The following is a 15,168-nucleotide window of genomic DNA, read 5'->3' as shown; positions in this document are numbered from 1 at the left end:
ATCGCTTTTCCCACACGTGTGGGGTCACGGGTGCGAACTGCGTCGCATATATGGATTTGGCCCTAGTTTACGGCCGAATGGCCTTCCTGCCGCCAACACTACATGGGGGGATGTAATCACTACTGCGTGTTTCTGTGCTGCTTTTTTAATGTAGTATGTTTTGTGAATATGAAGAGAAGAGTGTTGGGACGGACACAAACACCCAGTCCCCAAGCCACAAGAATTAATCACAGGCGATGAAAATCCCCGACATGGCCGGGAATCGAACCCGGGACCCTCAGAACCGAAAGCCTCAACGCTGACCGTTCAGCCAATGAGTCGGAATAATTTTAAAAAATGAAATAATAAACATAAATATATACGACAAGGCAGAACAGAGCGAATACAACAAAGATCAAACCGACATTTAGTACGAGATATGATGAGGAGCATGATGCACGAGTCATGCAAGAATTTATCACTGAGAATGTGAAAAAGCATCCCAGTCCGAGAAACGCAATGTATAACGCAAACAAAGTCGTGTTTTTATTTGAGGTATGATGTTGGGTGGTAGAGGGAAAACTTTCTAGGTCGTAGTAAATATTCTAGAAAGTATATTTCCAAAGAAAGTGTTAACATTTTCAGTAATAATATGAAACAAGAATTCACTATTATCATAATGTGGTGAGAAAAAATCGCAACTGAGAAAATGGGAAATAGGCTTCACTCTAAGGAACTGGCATGAGTGGAAGAATTTATAGGCAGAAATTGTGAAATAGAGTGGCAAGATGGGCTTAAAAGAGTTAGCATGTTATATTTGCTGAAAATATCTTCCGATAGGATGAAAAAGCAATCTACGTCTGCAAGCTAGGGCAAAAGAAGGATTGAACGAGCAGGCGGGCCATACCTCTATACAAAATAATTTTAAATTTTGTGGAGGACATAATGTACAACCTGTGACAATAACGTTCGTTGAATAGTCCTGTACTATCACCATAGATGAACAATGCACTACAGTGACCTTACTGTCCTTCGAAATAGTCCCTTCCCATAACTATGCACTGCTGAGATCGGTGATATATGTACTGGAAACTTTGCAAGAAGGCTTCCTTTGGGATGGTGTTCAAAAGCCTTGTCACGTTTCGTTGGATGTCAGGAATATCGTCAAATCTCTTTCCTTTCAAAGCGAGCTTGAGTCGTGACTTTTCGGCTCTGACCGTTTTCCGAAGAGGGGTTCCCGGAGAACGCCATTCCATGCTTTGCCGTTTCGTTTCAGGGTCGTACCTGAGACACCAGGTTTCATCCTCAGTGACAATACAGTTCAAGAAATTTGGTGTCGCATCCGCCGTTTCGACATAATCCTGTGAAGCCTCTAAACGTGCCTACTTCTGATCGTCAGTCAAGTGATGTGGCACAAGGCGAGAACACGTTTTCCTCTTCCCTATATTCTGGGTAACGATTTGTCGCACGGATTCACGGTTAATGTGCAGTACATCCGCTATCATGCGCACAGTTAATCGGCCATCGTTCGTGATTAATGTCCTCACCTTCTCAATGTTTTCGTCACTGACGGCGGTCGCCGGTCTTCCGCTACGGGGGTTGTCAGAAACACTTCCCCGGTCTCGTCGAAAACGGGCGAATCACTCGTACACACACTTCAAGGACAGTGCTTGATCTTCATAAACACGTACCTGCCTCGCATGCGTTTCTTTCGGTGTCTTGCCAACCTATAACAAAATTGCACTTTCATCTTTTGGTCGTTCATGATCCTGTTCGCAGTTCAGAACCAGAGCACTAAACACGCACTGTGTCAAACAGGTCTTACATGGCACACACACGATTCTCAAATGAACAACATTGGGAGCAGGTGGTCAAAACCTGCTGCTACGCAGGTGCAAGGTTGTGTATCGCCAGTGTTTCCGGATCGACCGTTCTGACTTCATTCACCGAACTTTATTGTCACAGGTTGTAAATTATTTGCAAGCATTGTGGAAAGTAGAATATATTGATTGGTTAAAATTGGGCTAGATTGAAACCAACACGGTAATTCGACGTGGTCAAAGTTAATTTAAAAACAACGGATTATCAGCTGCAGCGCAGATCAAAAACACTCAATTATTGCAAGGATCAGGGTTCCAGTACGCATCAAGTGATTAGGAAATGCTACCAGAAGAAGAGAAAATTGTGAAATATAATTGCAAAGATGAGATTAAAAGGGTTAGCATGTTATTCTGGCAGAAAATATCTTCCAGTAGCATGAAACAGCGATCTACGTCCGCAAGCTAGGGAAGAGGAAGGATTGAGAGTGCAGTCGGGCGATATCTGTATACAATATATTTTTAAATTTTGTGGACCACAGAATGTAAATTATTTTCAAACATTTGTGATAAAACTACGACTTTCCCATCACGGTGATAGCGGTACGGTTGACAGCAAATGTGTCTGCTATTTCGAAAAAGTAAATTACGGCACTGTAAGCTCGATTTCATTGTATACGTACATGTAGCCCCAGAGAGACAGAAAATCGGTATATTGACGCCATCCTCCTAGATTTTTTTATTTATTCATGTCCGTTGCACAATATAGATTACAGATGCATATTACAAAAGTAAATAAAATACATGAAATTACAATATTTACATAAAATTATAGAGTTATTTACAAAACATCAGCCCAGAATTTGGCCACGTTAACAACACTGATGCTGGCCTGTGCTAAATCAAGTTCTGTGCATAGAGGACAATTAATAAGGTGCCTTGTCGTTTGTACCACGCCGCATCCCACTTCAGGAGGCCCTATTTCTTCATATTGTCCGTGAATCTTCCAACGCCTGCTCTTAGTCTGGTCAGTGCCTTCCATGTAGGCCAGGTTTCTTCATGACCAAGGCCTCCAATTTTAAACGTTTTGGATGAAAATTCTGGTCTTCTTTGTATCTGCACTAAGGGAGGGGGAATGAGGAGTGCATAAAACTGTTCCTGGATTTCAATAGAGTTGATGGTAGTCTGTGTCCATGAAGGAGTGGGCTGAGCTGGTAGAAGCCCTTAACCTCCCAACACTTGCAGCTAACTCGCGTCTGATTTCAACAGGGACTATTCCTACAAGGGAGTACAGTTTGTCTGTTGGTGTTGGTTTCAGACATCCTGTAATATATCTGCATGTTTCATTCAGGGTGACATCGACCTCTTGGCATGTGTAGATTTATAAGAAACGGGACTAGCATACTCCCCTGCTGAGTAACAAAGTGCTAAGGCTGTTGTCTTTACCGTGTGAGGATGGGCACCCCACATTGAACCTGTCACCCCTCTGAGTAATTAACTGATTGACCCGAGAGATAGCTAAAAATGGCAGAATTTTACCTATCAAAAATTAAAAAGGGGATCTTTACTAAATATCCGTTGCATTTTTTGAAAAATATATATTTCCTGAGTGATGTCAAGAAGTAGATTACTGCCATTTTACCATCCAAACTGTAAATTAATCCATCATAACTAATCGAGGTAAATGAAAGTAAACAACGATACTTTCAAGAACACTGACCTGCCGGGCTGAGTGGCTCAGACGGCTAAGGCGCTGGCCATCTGACCCCAACTTGGCAGGTTCGATCCTGGCTCAGTCCGGTGGTATTTGAAGGTGCTCAAATACGTGACCCTCGTGTCTGTAGATTTACTGGCACGTAAAAGAACTCCTGCGGGACTAAATTCCGGCACCTCGGCGTCTCAGAAAACCGTAAAAAAGAGTAGTTAGTGGGACGTAAAACAAATAACATTATTATTATTATTAAGAACACTGACCGATAACCTTCGGAATTCTTGAATGTCATTATATGATATAATCACTGAATGCTGTTAACATGATATGCAGTTCTGAATATTCCATGGAAGAAATTAAATGATAGGATGGTGTGCAGCGTGGCTCTATACTTAAGTCCCCTAAGGTTTCTCTTTCGTTGGCGTGACGTTAGGAAAATTTACTTTATAAAGTCGGTGTGACATTTAAAATGCCTGGCTTAGGCCGGCGGCGGAGGGCAGTCTCTCCCTACTGAGTGAGAAGAGTTTCAGCCTGTAACATCATAAGCTGAGCTTACCGCACGCTGAGTAATTTAATTTGAACCTTAAAGGATCTAACGCTTAACATATTGTGACACATACGCTACATTTTCCATCTAGTCCACCGCAATATGGTAGTTAGAATGGAAACTAACAGGAGCACTGCAATCTTGAATCATTGTCAAGTACATGATTAGTTTAGAAAATGTGTGTATTGCACTTGACAACATATTCGATTACATGAAAAGCATAACAACGTTACGGTTTTACGTCCCATTAAATACATTTTTATGGTTTTCGGATATGCCGATGTGCCGGAAGTTTGTCCCGCAGAATTTATTTTAAGTGACAGTAAATCTACCGACACGAGGCTGACACATTTGAGCACCTTCAAATAACATTGGACTGAGGCAGGATCGAACCTCCCATGTTGGTCTCAGAAGGCCAGTACCGAGCTCGATAGCTGCAGTCGCTTAAGTGCGGCCAGTATCCAGTATTTGGGAGATAGTAGGTTCGAACCCCACTGTCGGCAGCCCTGAAAATGGTTTTCCGTGGTTTCCTATTTTCACACCAGGCAAATGCTAAGGCTGTACCTTAATTAAGGCCACGGCTGCTTCCTTCCCACTCCTAGCCCTTTCCTGTCCCATCGTCGCTGTAAGACCTATCTGTGTCGTTGCGACGTAAAACAACTAGCAAAGAAAAGCCGAAGGCCAGTGCTTTACCGCCTGAGTACTCAGCCCGGCTCTGTGATTGACATTAAGATGCAATTTCATATAAGCCTATTAGGCGGTATATTCTGACAAAGAGGCTATTCATACGCTTTCTCCAATTAATAACCGTAGACAGCCTCAGTTTACTTTCTGTAAAGTAACATCAGTTATTTTAATAATAAGAAAGAAGTTTCTACCGAGCGAGTTGGCAGTGTGGTTAGGGTCGCGTAGCTGTGAGTTTATATTAGGCAGATAGTGGATTCGAATCCCACCGTTCACAGCCCTGAAAATAGTTTCCCGTGGATCCCCATTTTCACACCAGAAAATGCTGGGACTGTACCTTAATTAAGGCCACGGCCCCTACCTTACCAATCCTATCCCTTTCCATCCTTACGTCGCAAATCCTTTAATGCATTAGTGCGACGTTAAACCAATAGCAAAAAAAGTCTAATTTCGTTCATGTATTAACATTTTAGGAACATTATAGACTTACTCAGCGTACCAAAAAAATGTTTAGGGTGTTCCGTCCCATTCAAACACTAACTCCAGTCAGTGTGTGTCCTTGCAATCCTGTACTCAGTTGACGAGGACTTAACCAACTAGGATGGGAGATATATTTATGTTATTCAACGAAATATAAATCTGCGAACTATTGGCTTGTTGGTGGAACGGTGACAGAATAAGGCATTAGTACGAAGTAAACATATCAGTAATTAATTTCTTATATCACACTGTACAATAACATTTATAACATGTGCTCCTGTTCTGACTTGGCTTGCAGTGCGTACAGTTCCGTTGTCCAAGTAGATTCAGAGTAATTCGGTCCTTGATCTGTTGGATTGCACAAAAGGCAGCAATATTTCAAGGGGCTGAATAAGCATTAATATTACGTACGTCAGCTGTCCTGAAATAGGGGAATTCGATTTCAAGTCATGATTGCGGTCACCTTTTAAGTGCCTTCTTCATGTCATTACGTTTTTTACTGCACTGAGTCAAAGATTACGATTTAAATAGCGACACATCTTCTTCTTTTTTTCCTTTTGTACCGCTTTTTCCCCACACCTGTGGGGTCGCGGGTGTGAACATGGCCCAGTTTTATGACCGGATGCACTACCTGACGCCAACCCTATATAGAGGGATGTAATAATTTTTTTTTTTGCTATTTGCTTTACGTCGCATCGGCACAGATGGGTCTTAATGGCGACGATGGGACAGGACAGGGAAGCCCTAGAAATGGGAAGGAAGCGGCCGTGGCCTTAATTAAGGTACAGCCCCAGCACTTGCCTGGTGTGAAAATTGGAAAACACGGAAAACCATCATTAAGAAGACCGACAGTAGGGTTCGAACCCAATATCTCCCGGATGCGAGCTCACAGCTGAACGCCCCTAACCGCACGGCCAACTCGCCCGGTGATGTAATCACTATTGCGTGTTTCTGTAGTTTATGGTAGTGTGGTGTGTTGCCTGAATATGAGGAGGAGAGTGTTGGTACTTACAAAAACACCCAGTTCCCGAGCCAGAAGAATTAAGAAGAAGTGATTAAAATACCCGACCCGGCCAGGAATCGAACCCGGGACCCTCTGAACCGAAGCGTAGTACGCTGACCATTCAGCCAACGAGACGGAGCCTATACTCGAAAAATTGTTTATTTCTTTAGATATTTACGCCTTCGAGCCGTGATCCCAGAGTCCTCTACTTCAGAGCACGAGGGGTCCAAAGCTCTGTGATGACATACGGCAGGCAACTAACCCTAAATAGGCAAAGAGGTCAACTCCAACTAAAGGACAGAACGAACGGTTGAACGAGAGTGCGGCACTAAGTGAACACGTGGGTGAGGTCAAACTCTAGGACCGATACTCCAAATTACAAGTTCAGGCTTATCATCCCGAGCCTTTAATTCTCGAATTTAATGAAGTTTAATAAGATATTTATCAGTGAATAAAGGTCAGAAACGCCACTGACTGAATTAACGACGATTATTTCTAGTACAATCACCTCTACTTAAGGGAGCACAATAGTAATGAGGCCTTCGTGTGGTGCAAATTTCCCAATGAAGTCCTTGAAATGCCAGATGTTCGGCGAACGCGGCTCAGGAATCCCACGATTCCTTTTGAAGTCGTCATAACGCCATCTATTAGTAAATTAATTATACGGTATACCGTGATCAGATATTGATCACGAGGACACTGCCGTCATCAGGAGAAGAGAGCCTGCAAAAATGAGATATTATATGATCATTCTAAGATGCCCGTAAGTGCCCTGGTTCTAGTCAAGTGAGGTAAGGTAAGAGTTATTCTGCCCGAAGGCAGGTCCGAACCTCCGCAGAGGTGTTCCTGAGCCGGAGTTTACGTGCGGTAGGGTGGCCAGTTCCTTTCCGCTCCTCCATTCCCTTACCCCCCACCAACAGCGCGTGGCAACCCATCCAACTCCAAGTCAAGTGACAAGAGGGAAAATTATTGAAGAAAGATGGCGTGACTCGAGCAAGGGTAGTCTAGCAGTGAAACTTGACGGCGAAGGTACGCTCGCCAGTATGTCTGGACAAACGGTAGAAGCCGTTTTAATTGTTTGATCATACAGTCAAAAAGTGAACGGCGAGGGATATACCAGTGTAAATGCAAATTAGGGTAAGCAGAACGAGTGCGGATTGCAGTAACTCGATATTTTATGAACTATAAAACACCACGGCACTTAACGCCCTTGAAAGGGCTTTGGCCTGCCCAGCGACCGCTGCTCATCCCGAAGGCCTGCAGATTACGAGGGGCCGTGTGGTCAGAGCGACGCATCCTCTCGGTCGTTATTCTGGGATTTCGAGACCGGGGCCGCCATCTCACCGTCAGATAGCTCCTCAATTCTAATCACGTAGGCTGAGAGGACCTCGAACCAGCCGTCAGGTCGAGAGGAAAATCCCTGACCTGACCAGGAATCGAACCCTGGGCCTCCGGGCGAGAGGCAGGCACGCTACACCTACACCACGGTGCCGGCCCATTTTATGAACTATACATCTGAGTAAATCTGTAAACTATCGGTGATCAGTCTGTGTGTCGATTAAGCGAACTGGCTGATCAGTTGCGTAACAGGGAGACACTGGTCCTAATTCATTGCGCACCGGGCGAGTTGGGCGTGCGCGTAGAGGCGCGCGGCTGTGAGCTTGCATCCGGGAGATAGGAGGTTCGAATCCCACTGTCGGCAGCCCTGAAGATGGTTTTCCATGGTTTCCCATTTTCACGCCAGGCAAATGCTGGGGCTGTACCTTAATAAGGCCACGGACGCTTCCTTTCCACTCCTAGTCCTTTCCTGCCCATCGTCGCTCTAAGACCTATCTGTGTCGGTGCGACGTAAAGCAACTTGCAAAAACAAAATAGTTTACAGGAGAGCCCAGAGTGCGCTAGATAGGTTAGATATGCCTAGAAGGTTCTTCTTGAGAAATATAACTCAAGGTATTTTTATGTTGTGATGGTAGACGTTAGTTTCATGTGGTCTGGCCGCCTCAATTAGGAATTGAACAGTGGAATAGGAAGATAGCGGCACCCAATAGACAGTAAGGATATGAGCATGAGATCTGTGCATGAATTTTTGGCAGTATCTGTGTAAATAGCTAACCATCCAAACAATTTGAATTGTGAATATGAATATGAATGGACGAAGTCAATTCTAGAGACCACAATGTTGTTAGTTGGATAGCATGTTATAGATGAGGCAAATTTTTTGGTTAAGTATCCGACAGTGTAACTCTCCAGGACCGAAGAGTGCAGAGGGGCTCGAACTAGGGTGTCATGGGGGCCGAAGATGACGTTGATAATGAGATGAATATATTATTCATTAATCCAGAATAATGTGTTGTATTAGAGGGAATTATTTGTCTTGAAACGAGGAAAGACGGTGTGTTAAAACCGCAGAGAATAGAGTTACTGTGTTAAATTACGTTATAGGCGCTGCGCCAGTCTAATAATGTTGCCCTCCTTCTCCTAACCATAAGCTGACATGACTGGCCCACGAGTTTGAGCAGGCTGACTCACGTAAAGGACTAGATAAGTATTTGATGTTTCTTGTCCAACCTCGTTGTAGCGAAAGTTACATCCATTTGGCATTTAAGATCATCTTAGAGCCAATCCTTTTGATTAGGAGCTAGCAGATTAAATGCAATAGAATCCTCATGATTAGATTTCCCTCTCCACTTAGTGTATATGCTTTCCAAACAACGACTGCGACACGGCAGGCCACTCCTTCGATGCCCAAAATGCTTTCTCATGAAGGCGACGACATCTAGATTTGTTTATGAATCTTTTCTTTCAAGAGTGATGTTGTATTTCATGTATATGTACTGCCTAGGTCTTACTTGTGTGTGTTTTATGTTGTGTAGATTTATTATATTTGTATTGCTGTCCTGAGTTCTGATCTCAGTGTTGCGCGTGAGTGGTCAGTCCACTTAGGTACATTCAGTGTATTATGTGTCCAGCTCCATGGCTAAATGGTTAGCGTGCTGGCCTTTGGTCCAAAGGGTTCCGGGTTAGAATCCCGACCGTGTCGGAGAATTTAACCTTAAATGGTTAATTCCCTTGGCTCAGGGACTGGGTGCTTTTGCTGTGCACAACATCCCAACAACTCACACAGCACACATAACACTATCCTCCACCACAATAACACGCAGTTACCTACACATGGCAGATGCCGCCCACCTTCATCGGAGGGTCTGCCTTACAAGGGCTGAACCCGGCTAGAAATAGCCATACAAAGTTAATTGTGTAGCATGTAAGATTTTGGAGGGTATTTTCCGATTTAAATTCATCATGTCATATATTTATGTGTTAGTTACGGATCCCATTTCGTCACTCTAATTATGTTTGTAGGAAATCCGATTATCGAATCAGATAAGTACTCGTGAATTATATCAAGATTATTCGTGTCACGCAAACAATAATGAAGAGTTTATGCGACTATAATTGAAAATCGTCCGAGCCGCAGTTAAACCAAATGGAAGCCAATACAACGCAGTTGATGACGTAATGATGTCAAGATGAATGAAAACCTACAACCTTTCTTTCCAGTCAGTGACCGGGTCAGGGATAGAATGAATGAAGCCCCCATTTCGCGGTGACGATAGGAGTTGTGCCGGCTCCCGAGATCTGTCGCACTCCTCTGGGGCAATGATTAATCACTGAGAGATAAAATGAAATGATAGTGGAGAGTGTTGCTGGAATGAAAGTTGATAGGCAAAACCGGAGTACTCGGAGAAAAACCTGTCCCGCCTCCGCTTCGTCCAGCACAAATCTCACATGGAGTGACCGGGATTTGAAACACGGAACCCAGCGGTGAGAGGCCGACGCGCTGCCACCTGAGCCACGGAGGCTAATGATGTCAAGATTCAAAGTCTTAATTATTTCAAGAGTTAATAATTAAATGACTTAAATATTTTGTTTGATCATGGCCTTTATCCCATTTCATTTCAGATTGGCTTAATGGATTAATTTAGATATTTTGACGTTTCACATTCACTATATTTGAGGACGTCTCTCCACTATTCCTCTTAGTTTTAGTTACTCCAATTTGATATTACTGAACTGATTTTAATAGACAGGGTTTACATACAGGTAGTGGAATATGAAGTACAGGTTCAATCCGGTAACGTCTACAGTAGTTGGATCCCATAGCAGGTGGGTAAAACAGATCGCATGTCTTAAAGAGTATTTTTATTAGTGAGATACCGTTGCACTGGAAGTTGGTGTATCAAAACACATTTGCATTAAATATAACAGCTTTCTTCTTATGCAAGAATGGCTCTTTTTTCCTCGTTTTCCAAAACTTTTCACACAGTCGTCTAGATTTGTCTCTCTCGAAGGTACTCGGTTTGTTGTTTTCACGTAAAGGTTTATGCATAACTACAGTATGTCGTTAATCGCTTAACTATTGTGTTCAGTGCGCCGAATTTGTGCTGCTCCTAATCTATATATATAAAATAGCTTGTCCTGACTGACTGACTGACTGATTCATCATCGCCGAGCCAAAACTACTGGACATAAATAAATGAAATTTTGGGGATATATTCATATTATGATGTAGGTGCTCGCTAAGAGAGGATTTTTGGATATTCCTTCGGTAAGGGGGTGAAAATGGGGGTGAAATTTTAAAATGAGTGTATCTATATCTCAAAACTTTAAAAGTTTACAGATGTAAAAATTGGTATCTAGAATCTTCTTTACAAATAAGGAAACACGTATTTTTTTGTTTTCAGAAAATCCCAATATGAGGGATGAAAAAGGGTGAAAATGGGGGAAAATGGGTTGAATGCCTTTAATCAGGATACCGGTACTTATATCTCAGAAACTGAAGATATTACAGACCTGAAAATTGGTACTTTTGATCTCTTTTAAAAATAAAGAAGCACGTATTTTTTTGTTTTTGTAAAATCCAATTAATGGGAGGGTGGAAAGGGGGTGAATTTTTAAAATGAGTGAATCTATATCTCCAAACTTTTAAAGTTTGCAGATGTAAAAATTGGTATTTAGAATCTTCATTAAAAATAAAGAAACACGTATTTCTTTGTTTTCGGAAAATCGCAATAGGAGGAGTGAAAAGGGGTGAAAAATGGGTTGAATGCCTTTAATGAGGCTACTTATATCTCAGAAACTGAAGATATTATAGACCTGAAAATTGGTGTTTGGGATCTCCTTTAAAAATAAAGAAACACGTATTTTTCTTTTTGTGGAAAATCCAATTAATGGGGGGGGGGTGAAAAGGGGGTGATTTTTTAAAATGAGTGTATCTATATCTCAAAACTTTTAAAGTTTATAGATGTAAAAATTGGTATTTGGAATCTCCTTTAAAAATAAAGAAACACGTATTCTTTTGTTTTCGGAAAATCCCAATAGGAAGGGTGTAAAAGGGTGAATAATGGGTTGAATGCCTTTCATGAGGCTACTTATATTTCAGAACCTGAAGATACTACAGACCTGAAAATTGGTATTTTGGATCTACTTTAAAATAAAGAAACACGTATTTTTTCGTTTTTGGAAAATCCATATATTGAGGGGTGAAAAGGGGGGGTGAAGTTTTTAAAATGAGTGTGTCTACATCTTAAAACTTTAAGGTTTATAGATGTAAAAATTGGTAGTTAGAATCTCCTCTAAAAATAAAGGAACACGTTTTTTTTGTTTTCTGTAAATCGTAATAGGAGGGGTGTAAAAGGGTGAAGAATGGGTTGAATGCCTTAATTGAGGATACACATATCTCAGAAACTAAAGGTATTACAGAACTGATAATTTGCATATGGGATCTCCTTTAAAAATTAAGAAACACGTATTTTTGAGTTTTTGGAAAATCCAATTAATGGCGGTTAAACAGGAGTGACAAATTGGGGTGAATTTTTTGAAGGACTATATCTACAGAATATCTTGGAAACGTAAAATGTTACGGACGTAAAGAGTGGGTGTAAATCTCCTGTAAATGTAAAGAAATATAGGTGATTTGTTTTTGGAAACTCCACTTAAGGGGAACTTAAAAGGGGTGAAATTTTAAAATGAGAATATTTACAGTATATCTAAAAAACATAACATGTTACAGAAGTGAAAAATGGTATTTTTTATCTCTATTAAACATAAAGAAACTTGTACTTTTAGTTTTCGAAAATACCACTTGGGTGGAAAGGTGGGGGGGGGGGCGGGTAAGAGTGACTGAAAATTTTGATGAATTCTTTTAATTAGGCTACTGATATCTCAAAAATGAAGATGTTACAGACGTGAAATTCGATATTTGCAATCTGCTTTAAAAGTAAAGAAACACGTATTCTCGGAAAATCCAATGAAGGGGGGGGGGGGTGAAAGAATTGAAAAATTAATTGACTGAATTGTATGAGAATACATACATCTAATAAAAACTAAAGTTGTTATAGACGTGAAAATTCTTATTTGGACCTCCTTTAAAAACAAAGAATAACGCCTTTTGGTGGGGAAACCATCTTGGAGGGCGGGAGTGTAAAGGAGTTGAATTCCTTTCATGAGGACACATAAACCGAAAACTGAAGAAGTTAGAGTCGTGATAATTGGTATTTAGAAGATCCTTTACTATTAAAGAAACAAGTATTATTTGCGGGAAAATTCACTTAAGGGGTGGGGACTATTGTGAAATGAAGTGAAAAAAAGTGAATTATTTTTATGGGGATACTTATATCTCAAAACTGAAGGTAATAGACGTGAACATTTGTGTTTGGAATCTCCCTTAAACATAAAGAAACAAGCATTCTTTTAATTTTTTATGGTGGGGGGGGGGGGGTTGGCGGTAAATAAACTTAACTTCGGTGGGGTGTAGAAGGAGGTGAGACCAATTGATTTTACTGTTATTAATGTACTTATAAGGATCCTCCGTTGCTCAGGCGGCAGCGCGCTGGCCTCTCACAGCTGGGTTCCGTGGTTCAAATCCCGGTCACTCCATGTGGCATTCATGCTGGACAAAACGGAGGCGGGACAGGTTTTTCTCCGGATACTCCGGTTTTCCCTGTCATCAGCTATTCCAGCAACACATAATAATAATAATAATAATAATAATATTCCGGACCGTCGTCAAATGTGCGGACCACGCTGGAAACGGCTCCTGGACGGGTAATGACTAAGAATGCAGTCCGGCCGCGGGTTCAGTGCCGCCAAGGCACCCAATATGACACCACGCCGGATCTCCTGAAGGATTTTATCCATATTAAAAGTATTACAGGAAAAGATGGCAAAGATTTACGGACCCAACTCACCGGCAGAAATACCTGAGCCTAGCCCGGGAAGTACGAAATCGATTGCTGGAAAGGAAGATTTAAAATTGGGAGGAAACGTGCCGTTAAATCATAGAAAACCAGTCAGATCGGGAATTTTGGTGGATTCTCGCAGCAAACGAGTCAGATCGCGAATTTCGGCGGATTATATATCAACTACAATAAGCATTCAATTATACATTTCAGTATAATACCGTAGCGAAGCACGGGTATCTTGCTAGTAGAATAATAATGAACAAGGAAGTTCACCACTGCGTCAGTGAAAATAATATTCTCTGTAGAAGTGTAAGTACAACACTGGCAATTTTGGACTTGCGCCACTACGAAGAAAAAACGACACGATGGAATCATTGTGAGTAGATTTGACTTCAATAAGCACCCCTTAATTACTTAACCTATTACAATCAAAAGCTATCAAGAGCAAAAATCTTGTATTTTACATCGAACAATGAGAAGTTTTGGTACCATACCGAAATGCTTAAGGTGGGAAGCCTAGCCATCTAAATTAATATAAAGTAGACTTTATTTGCTATGTCATAGTAGCGCTCCTAAGAAAACACTTCGCCGACTAATGCGCAAATTTGAATAGGCATCACCTTTCAGATGTGTTAACACGCCGCCCGTATTTCGCTTATCTAGTACAACTCTTTCTTGATGTTGGGATACCATTTTCTGCCAGTATATTTATACATTACGGTGTCGAAAAATAAGAGCTCTTGCTATTTTATTACTACCTGAACAAGTTAGAACATATCTGGTTACCAAAAAGCGTGAATTGTCACATTCTATTTCGTTCCATGCTGTGCAGATCATGGTTAGAAATTTGCTCGAAATCATATCCGAAGAACAGGGCCTTACATGACTTCACCAACACTCTCTCTAAATATTGAAGCACTTTGTGAAAGGAAAGAATATGCTTAGAAGAAACACTGATTTAACAACCTTGTGCTCATTCGAAGGCCATTCTTGCCATTGGTATGCTTAAAAATAACATTTATTACAGTTCATTAACGTTGGTTGCTTAGATAGGGTAAATCCGGTAGAGTTGCCGCACTTGCTATATCTTTTGTTATAACTCCGTAGACATAATTTGAAAACTGCTGCAAATTGACAGAGCATGACTTTAAAATATGTACATTAGGTCAGATATGAGCAAAACGTTGGTATTTGACAATAAATGGGAGAAAGGAAAGAACAAAATAATTGTTGCTTCAGCGGCGTCTCTCCCTGGCACCCGGTATAGATGCCGACTTTGCTCGGGAGAGATGCCGCAAGTAAAATAATCAAGAAAGATCCAAATTTAAGCTCATTACTTCACCTTTAATATACCTGAACATTAGAACACATATTATAAGACAATTATATCGATATAATTTAATCATTCAGTGGGAAAAATCGAACTCATAATTTACAAAATTAACTTAATCATATTTTAATTTCAATTTACTATGAATATCCATGTGCAATGGATTCTTTCTCCGTGTTTTATAAAGAAAACATCAATATAATCATGAATATAATTCTGCCCTGACATAGTAAATTAGTCCTTAGAAAATATGCTTCTTGAATCAAAAACTGATAATGTATTTAAGTATAAATTTATACCGATTGTTTCCTAGCATTTTGTTCTCTAGCAATTTTTCTGCCACAATCTACACACCTGTCGTTATATATTGAGCAAG

General features: G+C 41.1%; 1 protein-coding gene across 1 annotated transcript in view; it reads right to left on the bottom strand.

The window, feature by feature from the left end:
• The window catches only part of LOC136864181 (atrial natriuretic peptide receptor 1), a 2,019,422-nt gene that overhangs the window by 1,517,178 nt on the left and 487,076 nt on the right, over window positions 1-15,168 (bottom strand). The gene's annotated exons all lie outside the window — the stretch shown is intronic.

The sequence above is a fragment of the Anabrus simplex genome, chromosome 2 (assembly GCF_040414725.1).
Source record: "Anabrus simplex isolate iqAnaSimp1 chromosome 2, ASM4041472v1, whole genome shotgun sequence".
In the NCBI taxonomy this organism is placed as follows: domain Eukaryota; kingdom Metazoa; phylum Arthropoda; class Insecta; order Orthoptera; family Tettigoniidae; genus Anabrus; species Anabrus simplex.
This window is presented reverse-complemented; position numbering and strand designations above follow the sequence as displayed.